Source organism: Anomaloglossus baeobatrachus, chromosome 3 (genome assembly GCF_048569485.1).
Source record: "Anomaloglossus baeobatrachus isolate aAnoBae1 chromosome 3, aAnoBae1.hap1, whole genome shotgun sequence".
Taxonomy (NCBI): Eukaryota; Metazoa; Chordata; class Amphibia; order Anura; family Aromobatidae; genus Anomaloglossus; species Anomaloglossus baeobatrachus.
The window spans coordinates 696,968,567-696,980,248 of record NC_134355.1 but is presented as its reverse complement, the minus strand read 5'-3'; the positions used below and the strand labels follow the sequence as shown (position 1 = coordinate 696,980,248).

At 51.2% G+C, this 11,682-nt stretch overlaps 3 non-coding genes across 3 annotated transcripts; all 3 read right to left on the bottom strand.

Moving 5' to 3' along the window:
* Positions 1-4,302: 4,302 nt before the first annotated feature.
* TRNAA-AGC (transfer RNA alanine (anticodon AGC)) lies at positions 4,303-4,375 on the bottom strand. The gene has a single exon. It is a non-coding gene; the product is annotated as a tRNA-Ala (tRNA).
* A 5,436-nt stretch (positions 4,376-9,811) lies between these two features.
* On the bottom strand, positions 9,812-9,893 carry TRNAS-AGA (transfer RNA serine (anticodon AGA)). The gene has a single exon. It is a non-coding gene; the product is annotated as a tRNA-Ser (tRNA).
* Positions 9,894-10,460: 567 nt separating this feature from the next.
* On the bottom strand, positions 10,461-10,533 carry TRNAA-AGC (transfer RNA alanine (anticodon AGC)). The gene has a single exon. It is a non-coding gene; the product is annotated as a tRNA-Ala (tRNA).
* Positions 10,534-11,682: the final 1,149 nt, after the last annotated feature.

Below are 11,682 nucleotides of genomic sequence, written 5' to 3'. Positions count from 1 at the left end.
CCAGCTCCATCTGGCAGGGGCTTACGGACCCCGGCAAGACTAGGAGTCGCCGTGAATTTGCCGAATTCGTTAGTGATGGGAACCTCCTGGGTTTCCCAACAGCCAAGTCCCGACAGAAGGCAACAGTCCAACCAAGAGAGGGAGACACCGCCACCGCCAAGGCAACCGTTTCCCAGGGCCAGAGCCTGCGGGCAAAAGGGGCTCCTCCAGCCCATATCCAAGCTGGGGAGTGGGTTACCGGTGGGAACGCATTGGAACCATCTACCGTACATAGGTGCAGGGAAAGGCAGTCACCATCAACCTGCCGGGAGAAACAACACCGCAGCCGTCTGTGGGACCCGTCCATCCAGCCGTGTGTTTTACCGAGAACTGTGTCCTCATCATTGGCTGAGTGAGCACTACCGTGCCGTGCGGCACAGCGCTGCCCCCGCGACCCTGCACCTCACCAGGCCCCGTAACCTGCCTGCCATCCACCCCTACCCCCATCACCGGGCCCCGGGACAACCAACCTCCTACCCACGGAGGGGAGAACTAACAACAAAGCTGCTCCCGGTCACCGCTCCCGGGATCCACGTCTAGAGCAGCGGTGGTGTCACCAATATCACCACAACCGTGGGTGGCATCACGGGCAATAATCAAAACCCCCACCATCAAAATCCCCTTTTCACTCATGGGCGAGGAGCGCCGCTCGAGTCCCCGGGATCCGGCCCACCGCTCGAGCCACCACCGAGCAGCAGCGGCAGCCGCAGCAGCAGCAGCGGCCGGACCCGAGCAGTGGGAGAGCGCAGCGTCCCCTCCTCCGCCCGCGACAACTTGGCATCACGAACAGGATCTTACCGCTCTGCCGTCTGGTAGAGGTGCGCCTTGTTACCGCCGGAGGTGTCCGGCCGGAAAATTTGTGAAGCCGCCATCTTGGGCGCGAAGAATTCCCGCTCGAGCGTCTCCTCGAGTAGTGGAGGCGCGAAGGCCAAAATACCGCCCCTGTAGAGGAGGAGCCGGAAAGAGACTAAGGGGGACGAAATGGCGGCTGGTTGAATGTGAACTGCAGCTGTGGAAGCAGGGACACCGGGACCCCGCAATCTGCTGAGCCCTACAAAGGATGTCTGCCCCACCCAGCTATGCGGAGGCTACCGAGCCGGTGCCCAGAACAGCGGCGTGGCTGAGGGCCCGAACGGCAGGGATCTGCCGATGCTACCGACGTCAAATATGCATACTGATGGAATAGTGGACCGCAGAGGTGGAAGTGGTAGCTGCGGTCGCCCGGGTGTACGGGATAGAAGCAATGATGGAGGAGCTGGTGAGTGACCCACGCCCCTGTGTCCCCGAGGGACCGGCCACTGTGGCTGAGGGACCCGGTCTACCCCTGGCCCCCATGTTGCCCCCATCTTTCCCGCCCATGCACCCTGCTGATGCTGGTCCGTCTGACGTACATCCCCTCGTAACAGTAGCTGGAAGAGTGGCGAGCCCGGAGACTGCGGCAGCTGGCGGCAACCCGCCTGGCGTAGGGTCAGACGATAGTGACTCCGGACCTGACACAAAGCCTGTTTCAGAGGAGGATGAAGGAGTCATCGCCCTGGATGGCACGGAGGCCACTTACATTCCCCGGAGAGGAAATAACGGATACCGGGCGGCCCTTCCTCGTCGTGCCTGCTATGCACTGGAGGGGCTGGTGCCTGTGTTCTTCCACCCAGGGCCGGCGAAGGATGATGAAAGCGAGCAGTGAAGCCGGCGGTCCTCCGCTGCAAGTTGTCCCCCGTTGGGATAACCAGAGTACCGTTTGAGAGAATGATAAGAATAATCAACTGAGCGTCACCTGATTGAAGCCTTGATTGTCAGCTTGATTTGAACCGGTCGTTGCCGGCAACTGGTCCCCGTTGGGACCCCCTTTTCAAATTATGCGTAGAAACTACTACGAACAGGCCCGGGAACTAGCAGGGCAACCACAAACTTGTGGCATGTAAATAAAAATGTTTTAAGGCTTTCACCGTTACCGCCTCCGGAGAGGCAGATTGGAGGAAGGGCCCGCAGTGGAGCAGGCTGGGGCCCAGCCACCACCGGAACCGGTGGCGATCCTTTGGGGGTTTCAGGGGTTCCCCATGGACGTGGGTCCCCTGAAAAGGACAGAACCCGCTCGGGCAACTTGTGCTGGACTGGGGTCAAGGGGTGCTGCCTGTTGCTTAGGGGCAGCATCAGGGCCAGGTTGCTTGGCTGGGAGAGAGCGGAAGCCGTAACCGTTAGTAACGTTTAAGTAAGAGTACCTCCCGATGTGGGAAGATGTTATTATAAATGTATTCTGTTTTACCGTTTTTCTATTTTTCAATTGTGAAAATAAAACTGGTGATGGACGGGCAGCCCGCGGACGGTCTGCATTTAACTAAGGTAGAATGTGGCGCCCTGGACAAGCCAGGGGCCACAGAGCACAACACCCTCACACCCCACTCTCCCAGCAGGTACACAAAAGTCAAACACAAAACCCTTGTTGCCTTCCTCCAGGGGCTGATGTCCACACCAGGGGGTGGGCCAGGCGGTTGACCCCGCCCACCGAGGAGTTCACAGTCCTGGAGGCGGAAAAAAAAACAGTTAGTTCAGTTAGAGTTGAGTTTTAGAGTGGAAAGTGAGAGGAAGGAAAGTGGCAAGTGAGCAGACTGAAGTTGGTCCGGGTGTGTGGCCCGGACGGAACAGCAAGGTTGGCAGACGGTGGTGACCGTCTGCAGGAGTGGCCTATCTGAGTCTACCGTAAGAACCGTGGACGGGCGGTGGCCCGGCGGTACCGGACCGGTACGCAAAGAGAAGCCAGCACCATCTGGCATGGGCTTACGGACCCCAGCAAGGCTAGGAGTCGCCGTGAATTTGCCGAATTCATTAGTGATGGGAACCTCCTGGGTTTCCCAACAGCCAAGTGCCGACAGAAGGCAACAGTCCAACCAAGAGAGGGAGACACTGCCACCGCCAAGGCAACCGTTTCCCAGGGCCAGAGCCTGCGGGCAAAAGGGGCTCCTCCAGCCCATATCCAACCATAGGAGCGGGTTACCGGTGGGAACCCATTGGAACCATCTACCGTACATAGGTGCAGGGAAAGGCAGTCACCATCAACCTGCCGGGAGAAACAACACCGCAGCCGTCTGTGGGACCCGTCCATCCAGCCGTGTGTTTTACCGAGAACTGTGTCCTCATCATTGGCTGAGTGAGTACTACCGTGCCGTGCGGCACAGCGCTGCCCCCACGACCCTGCACCTCACCAGGCCCCGTAACCTGCCTGCCATCCACCAGTACCCCCATCATCGGGCCCCGGGACAACCAACCCCCTACCCACGGAGGGGAGAACTAACAACAAAGCTGCTCCCTGTCACTGCTCCCGGGATCCCCATCTAGAGCAGCGGTGGTGTCACCAATATCACCACAACTGTGGGTGGCATCACGGACAATAATCAAAACCCCCACCATCAAAATCCCCTTTTCACTCACGGGCGAGGAGCGCCGCTCGAGTCCCCGGGATCCGGCCCACCGCTCGAGCCACCACCGAGCAGCAGCGGCAGCCGCAGCAGCAGCAGCGGCCGGACCCGAGGAGTGGGAAAGCGCAGCGTCCCCTCTTCCGCCCGCGACAGTATCAGGGGTCATTAATGCAGCTTTGGACTTGGTATCTGATGGATGGCAGGAACAGACAGGACATATGATACACACTGAATGGCTGGCACAGACAGGACGGATGGTGCAAGAATACAGGAACAGGTACATTTTACAGGTTCTGGTTTCAGGAACACAGGTTTGGATATACAAGAGAAGTACTGGATAATGGGGACCTGACAGCTAGCAAACTTATAGCCAAGCTGAAAATACACATTGCTCAGGCATCTCCCTAGGTGGGAGCATGGCTTAAGTAAGTACCCAGTGCTTCTCAGTCATAGGTTGGAGGCACTTCTGGAATAGGCATACTGCCCCTTTAAAAGGCGGAGAGCGCACAAGCACACTAACGGGAGACTGGCCTCTAACTCTCAGACTAAATGAGATTTTTGCAGAAAAAAACACAATTTACACTATTCTGAGGGGGGAGGGGAACATTAGTGTCACTGACTCAGCGCTCAACTCCACAATGTGCCCAAAGGAGGAAAGACACCTCATACTGTAATAGGGAGGTACCGGGTCACCTCATACTGTAATAGGGAGGTACTGGGTCACCTCATACTGTAATAGGGAGGTACTGGGTCACCTCATACTGTAATAGGGAGGTACTGGGTCAGGTCAGGAGAAACGAGATAATAGTCCCAACATTAACAAATGAAAAAAAAATAAAAAAAGGATTTTTGGAGAATGCGGGCATCGATCCCGCTACCTCTCGCATGCTAAGCGAGCGCTCTACCATCTGAGCTAATTCCCCTGGATGGGGATCTCTGCTGTCCGGAGTGAAACAAGAAAGAATAAGTAACTATGTAATAGGAATAAACCCTGTAATATAACTGATGCAATATGTGATGTGACCTTCCTGACGCCTCACACACAAATCCTACAGGACATGAGACCTTCTAGATCCACAGGAGCTGTCACTGCCGCACATGGACCGAAGGGGGGAGAGGAAAGAACCAGACTCCTGTAAAGTAATAAACATTTTTTCCTTTATCCACTTATTCCATCTTTTCCCCTCCTTTCTTTCTTCTTTTATCCCTCTGTACATCTTGCGTGGTGTCTTTCCCTTTTACCTATATTTTCCCTCCTTTTCTTCCTTTATCACTCTGTACATCCTGCTCGGTGTCTTTCCTTTTTTCCCTCCTTCCTTTCTTCTTTTCTCCCTCTGTTCCTCATGCCCGGTGTCTTTCCCTTTTTCCCCCCTTCCTTTCTTCTTTTCTCCCTCTGCTCCTCCTGCTCGGTGTCTTTCCCATTTTCCCTCCTTCCTTTCTTCTTTTCTCCCTCTGTTCCTCCTGCTCGGTATCTTTCGCTTTTTCCTCCTCCTTTCTTCTTTTCTCCCTCTGTTCATCCTGCTCGGTGTCTTTCCCTTTTTCAACCTTTTTTTCTTCTTTTTTCTCTCTGTTCCTCCTGCTCGGTGTCTTTCCCTTTTTCCCTCCTTCCTTTCTTCTTTTCTCCCTCTGTTCCTCCTGCTCGGTGTCTTTCCCTTTTTCCTTCTCCTTTCTTCTTTTCTCCCTCTGCTCCTCCTGCTCGGTGTTTTTCCCTTTTTCCTCCTCCTTTCTTCTTTTCTCCCTCTGTTCCTCCTGCTTGGTGTCTTTCCCTTTTTCCTACCTTCTTTTCTTCTTTTCTTCCTCTGTTCATCCAGCTCGGTTTCTTTCTCTTTTTCCCTCCTTCCTTTCTACTTTTCTCCCTCTCTTCCTCCTGCTCGGTGTTTTTCCCTTTTTTCCTCCTTCTTTTCTTCTTTTCTCCCTGTGTTCCTCCTGCTCAGTGTCTTTCCCTTTTTTCTCTCCTTCCTTTCTTCTTTTCTCCCTCTGTTCCTCTTGCTCGGTGTCTTTCCCTTTTTTCTCTCCCTCCTTTCTTCTTTTCTCCCTCTGTTCCTCTTGCTCGGTGTCTTTCCCTTTTTTCTCTCCTTCCTTTCTTCTTTTCTCCCTCTGTTCCTCCTGCTCAGTGTCTTTCCCTTTTTTCTCTCCTTCCTTTCTTCTTTTCTCCCTCTGTTCATCCTGCTCGGTGTCTTTCTCTTTTTTCTCTCCTTCCTTTCTTCTTTTCTCCCTCTGTTCCTCCTGCTCAGTGTCTTTCCCTTTTTTCTCTCCTTCCTTTCTTCTTTTCTCCCTCTGTTCATCCTGCTCAGTGTCTTTCCCTTTTTTCTCTCCTTCCTTTCTTCTTTTCTCCCTCTGTTCCTCTTGCTCGGTGTCTTTCCCTTTTTTCTCTCCTTCTTTTCTTCTTTTCTCCCTCTGTTCCTCCTGCTCAGTGTCTTTCCTTTCTTTCCTCCTTCCTTTCTTCTTTTCTCCCTCTGTTCCTCCTGCTCGGTGTGTTTCCCTTTTTCCTCCTTCTTTTCTTCTTTTCTCCCTCTGTTCCTCCTGCTCGGTGTCTTTCCTTTTTTTCCTCCTTCCTTTCTTCTTTTCTCCCTCTGTTCCTCCTGCTCGGTGTGTTTCCCTTTTTCCTCCTTCTTTTCTTCTTTTCTCCCTCTGTTCCTCCTGCTCAGTGTCTTTCCTTTCTTTCCTCCTTCCTTTCTTCTTTTCTCCCTCAGTTCCTGCTGCTCGGTGTGTTTCCCTTTTTCCTCCTTTTTTTTTCTTCTTTTCTCCCTCTGTTCCTCCTGCTCGGTGTCTTTCCCTTTTTCTCTCCTTCCTTTCTTCTTTTCTCCCGCTGTTCCTCCTCCTCGGTGTCTCTCCATTGTCTTATTACTAATGCTGGGGCTACTCAGTTCTCCCATTAGCGGTTAGGATTCCTGGTTTTCGGTATGGGAAGATGATTTCCTTTTATTTCGGCCGTTATCTTATTATTGTTAATGTCAGAATCTTACTGACCAGTAAATATCAAAGATATATAATATATTACAAAGCTGTACAGGGTCATGTGACCCATAACGCCGGACAACAACTCCTATAATGCAGGATACAGCGAATGCCCATTGTGTTACATCAGTACATTACAGTAATCACCGATGAGGGAGGTTCATACAATCAGAGCTCGTCCAGATCTATGGAAGATCCCGATTCTCCTGATGAGTCTTTATGGTAATGATCCCTAGGAAGAAGAACCCAAGAAATCTCCTCTCCAAGTGGAGTCTACAAGACACTACAGCTTACATCATTGTACAACAAAACTTTCTCATAGACCCCAATGGGTGCCAAGCCCATCGCCTTAACCACACAGCCACAAATACAAGTGAGATAAGCACCATGGCACCGGGTCTGGAGGCCCTCGAGCCACAGCGAACCTGGATCCAAGCAGCTCGGCTGCTTCCACAGGGGCGGCACACTCTTGATGGCCGGCACTTGGGATTTTAATGGTTTGTGTATTTAGAGAACCCCATCCCCCGCATTGTGCTGATGCCTTCAATCTCTGAGCTCTTGGGGAAAGTTCATAAAGAGACTATCCTCCACAGGATACTTATCAAGGCGCCTGAAGCTCTTCCCTGATCTAGGGTCCTGTACCCTGCCGTGCTCGGTACTGGTTTGGTGGCTGAGCTTTCTGGTGCCAACAGTCCTTCTAGACTGTGTCTGTTACACTCCTGTCCAGTGTTCCTAATACCGGTCCCCGACTCCTGTAGTCCCGGACCACCATCTGCGACGCAACCTGTCGCCTCCCTGGGAGCTCCAACTCCCCAGCTCCTCACTCTCTGAGGGTTAACACTTCACTTCCTCTCCCTTTGAGAACTGACTCTAAAGTCCACTTGTCCCCTCCCACCAGTCTATCTGACCCCAAGGTGGGTGGCCATGCTCCAACCTGACCAACCAACTGGTGTGTCTGTCCAGCCCTGGTGTGAGGTGTGGTTGGGATTTGTAGTGTGGATGTTAGTGACACTGTTGATGGGAACCTGGAACCATGGGGGGTAGGCCCTGCACCATTGGGAGCAGGATGCAGTTCCCTGTAGCACCCTGATGTAGTCAAGGGCGCTACAATTCGGCCTGGCTTGTCGAAAACTTTGCGGAAAACCTCCTAGAAAATTTTGCAGTTTTGAGATTATGACATCCCCTCTCTCTCATAAGGGATTGAGCTTCTCCTCCCAGGTAGGACATAATAAATACCACTCTGGCCTGGTCCAATGGAAATTGATAAGCCAGTAGTTCAAACTGCAGCATGCACTGATTAATGAACCCTCGACATTGTTTACGGTCGACATTGAACCGCAGTGGAGCATGTAAACGGGGTTCTAAATTAGGTATAGGACTAAACGGATGCAGAGAAAACAGCCGGTGCCCGAGTGTTTAAGCGAATGTTCACGGACCACAGATAGGTCAGGATCTGATCCTGTTGGTGGATCATTTCCTGGTACAACGCGGGAAGCGTAGGGGAGTTGGGGTCAGTGGGTTCCATGGCCTGAGCAAACTGTCTCACTAGTGGGTGTGGATCCATGGGGTCGGGCTTACCCTAAAGGGTCATGACTAAGTGACCAACTGGTTCTTCACTAAATTCTCTGATGGTGAGGTTAGGCTTGTGGTACAGGTAGCCACCAGGTACCACTACAGAGTAGTCCATGGCATCGTGGCAGCTGTATCAGGGGTCATTAATGCAGCTTTGGACTTGGTATCTGATGGATTGGCAGGAAGAGACAGGACATATGATACACACTGACTGGCTGGCACAGACAGGATGGATGGTGCAAGAATACAGGAACAGGTACACTTTACAGGTTCTGGTTTCAGGAACACAGGTTCGGATACACAAGACAAGTACTGGATAATGTGTACCTGATAGCTAGCAAACTTATAGCCAAGCTGAAAATACACATTGCTCCGGCATCTCCCTAGGTGGGAGCATGGCTTAAAGGGGTGGTCCACCCATTTTTTTTTTTCCCCCATTGATTTTCACTTACCATTGTCTGCATCTTCTTCAATAGCCTCTATTTCCATTTCTGGCACTGAGCGGCGCTATCCTGCACGCTCAGTACCAGTCACATGACCCCCTGGAGCTGTGGCCGCCAGCATCCTCTGACGTCCCGGCATTTCCGGGCTCTCAAACAAGACGGGTACGTCACAGGATGCCGGCGCCACTCACAGTGACTGACAGGGCTGTGGGCGGTGACTACCGCACATCACAGCACAGCATCGAGGGGAGGAGCCGGAGAACTTTACTGTGGAGCGGTGAAGGCAGAGCGCGCGCATACCAGCATTCAGCTGTGGGAGGTACGGGCTCCAGTCTGGAGTACAGGGGGGGTTTCCTCCACTGAAATCCCCCCTGTCACGCAAGTATGTGATCACACTGTCCACCCGCCCGCTGTGCTCAGCTGTCAGGAGAACGGGCGGTGTCGGCAGTGTGATCTTCTGCTCCTCCCAGCAACACAGGTGACCGGACGCTGCATGGGACCAATCTGCTATGTATCATCCGGTCACCTGCACTACAAGTCCCACAGTGGAGACAGCTAGTGACATGCTGCACACTATGTGTCAGAGCAGAGCATGTCACTGTCTCCACTCTGGGACTTGTAGTGCAGGTGACCGGATGATACATGTCACTGTCTCCACTCTGTGATTTCTGCTCCATACTACCAACTGTATACACTCTCACCTGCACAACAAGTCCCACAGTGGAGACAGTGACATGCAGCACACTATGTGTCAGAGCAGAGCATGTCAAATTCAAATTCAAATTCAAATTCAAATATGCTTTATTGGCAGGACTAAAATACAATTAGTGTTGCCAAAGCAAGAGAAATACAGTAAGTGTGGTGGGAGGGGATCAGGGTTATGGGGAGTTGGGGGGTCACTGTCACTGTCTCCACTATGGGACTTCCACACAGGAAGGAGGGGAGGGAACTGTTGTGGTGGAGATCTGAGGGGAGGGAACAGTCAGAATGGGTTGGGAGATAGATTGCTAGTTACTGCAAAGGATTATGGAAGTTGTAGTAACTGAACACAGGAAGTTAAGAGAGAGATTAACTCCATCAGAGCTGGAGCCAGAAATGAAGATGTTATGCTAGACCATGATAAAAGATAATATTGGTAAAATAACGTCATAGATGTGTTTAGATGCACATAATAGCAAGATTTATCAAAAAAAAAAAAAACAGTTTTGGTAACTGGACAACTTCTTTAAGTAAGTACCCCGTGCTTCTCAGTCATAGGTTGGAGGCACTTCTGGAATAGGCATACTGCCCCTTTAAAAGGCGGAGCGCACACAATCACACTAACGGGAGACTGGCCTCTAACTCTCAGACTAAATGAGATTTTTGCAGAAAAAAAAAAAAAACTAACGTAGTCGGCAGGATTTGAACCTGCGCGGGGAGACCCCAATGGATTTCTAGTCCATCGCCTTAACCACTCGGCCACGACTACTGCTGTGAGCGCAGACTGTGGAGTCACCAGCTCATTATCTACACAATTTACCCTATTCTGAGGGGGGAGGGGAACATCAATGTCACCGACTCAGCGCTCAACTCCACAATGTGCCCAAAGGAGGAAAGACACCTCATACTGTAATAGGGAGGTACCGAGTCAACTCATACTGTAATAGGGAGGTACTGGGTCACCTCATACTGTAATAGGGAGGTACTGGGTCACCTCATACTGTAATAGGGAGGTACCGGGTCACCTCATACTGTAATAGGGAGGTACCGGGTCACCTCATACTGTAATAGGGAGGTACCGGGTCACCTCATACTGTAATAGGGAGGTACCGGTTCACCTTATACTGTAATAGGGAGGTACCGGGTCACCTCCTACTGTAATAGGGAGGTATGAGGTCACCTCCTACTGTAATAGGGAGGAACCGGGTCAACTCATACTGTAATAGGGAGGTACTGGGTCACCTCATACTGTAATAGGGAGGTACTGGGTCAGGTCAGGAGAAACGAGATAATAGTCCCAACATTAACAAATGAAAAAAAAATAAAAAAGGATTTTTGGAGAATGCGGGCATCGATCCCGCTACCTCTCGCATGCTAAGCGAGCGCTCTACCATCTGAGCTAATTCCCCTGGATGGTTGATCTCTGCTGTCCGGAGTGAAACAAGAAAGAATAAGTAACTATGTAATAGGAATAAACCCTGTAATATAACTGATGCAATATGTGATGTGACCTTCCTGACGCCTCACACACAAATCTCACAGGACATGAGGCCTTCTAGATCCACAGGAGCCGTCACTGCCGCACATGGACCGAAGGAGGGAGAAGAAAGAACCACACTCCTGTAAAGTAATAAACATTATTTTTCCTTTATCCGCTTATTCCATCTTTTCCCCTCCTTTCTTTCTTCTTTTATCTCTCTGTACATCATGCTCGGTGTCTTTCCCTTTTACCTATTTTTTCCCTCCTTTACTTCCTTTATCCCTCTGTTCCTCCTGCTCGGTGTCTTTCCCTTTTTCCTCCTTCCTTTCTTCCTTTATCCCTTTGTTGCTCCTGCTCAGTGTCTTTTCCTTTTTCCCTCCTTCCTTTCTTCTTTTCTCCCTCTGTTCATTCTGCTCAGTGTCTTTCCCTTTTTCCCTCCTTCCTTTCTTCTTTTCTCCCTCTGTTCCTCCTGCTCAGTGTCTTTCCCTTTTTCCCCCTCCTTTCTTCTTTTCTCCCTCTGTTCCTCCTGCTCGGTGTCTTTACCTTTTTCTCTCCTTCCTTTCTTCTTTTCTCCCTGTGTTCCTCCTGCTCGGTGTCTTTACCTTTTTCTCTCCTTCCTTTCTTCTTTTCTCCCTCTGTTCCTCCTGCTCGGTGTCTTTACCTTTTTCTCTGCTTCCTTTCTTCTTTTCTCCCTGTGTTCCTCCTGCTCGGTGTCTTTACCTTTTTCTCTCCTTCCTTTCTTCTTTTCTCCCTGTGTTCCTCCTGCTCGGTGTCTTTACCTTTTTCTCTCCTTCCTTTCTTCCTTTCTCCCTGTGTTCCTCCACCTTGGTGTCTTTACCTATTTCTCTCCTTCCTTTCTTCTTTTCTCCCTCTGTTCCTCCTGCTCGGTGTCTTTCCCTTCTTCTCTCCTTCCTTTCTTCTTTTCTCCCTCTGTTCCTCCTCCTCGGTGTCTCTCCATTGTCTTATTACTAATGCTGGGGCTGCTCAGGTCTCCCATATGGTCTAGCGGTCAGGATTCCTGGTTTTCACCCAGGCGGCCCGGGTTCGACTCCCGGTATGGGAAGATGATTCCTTTTAT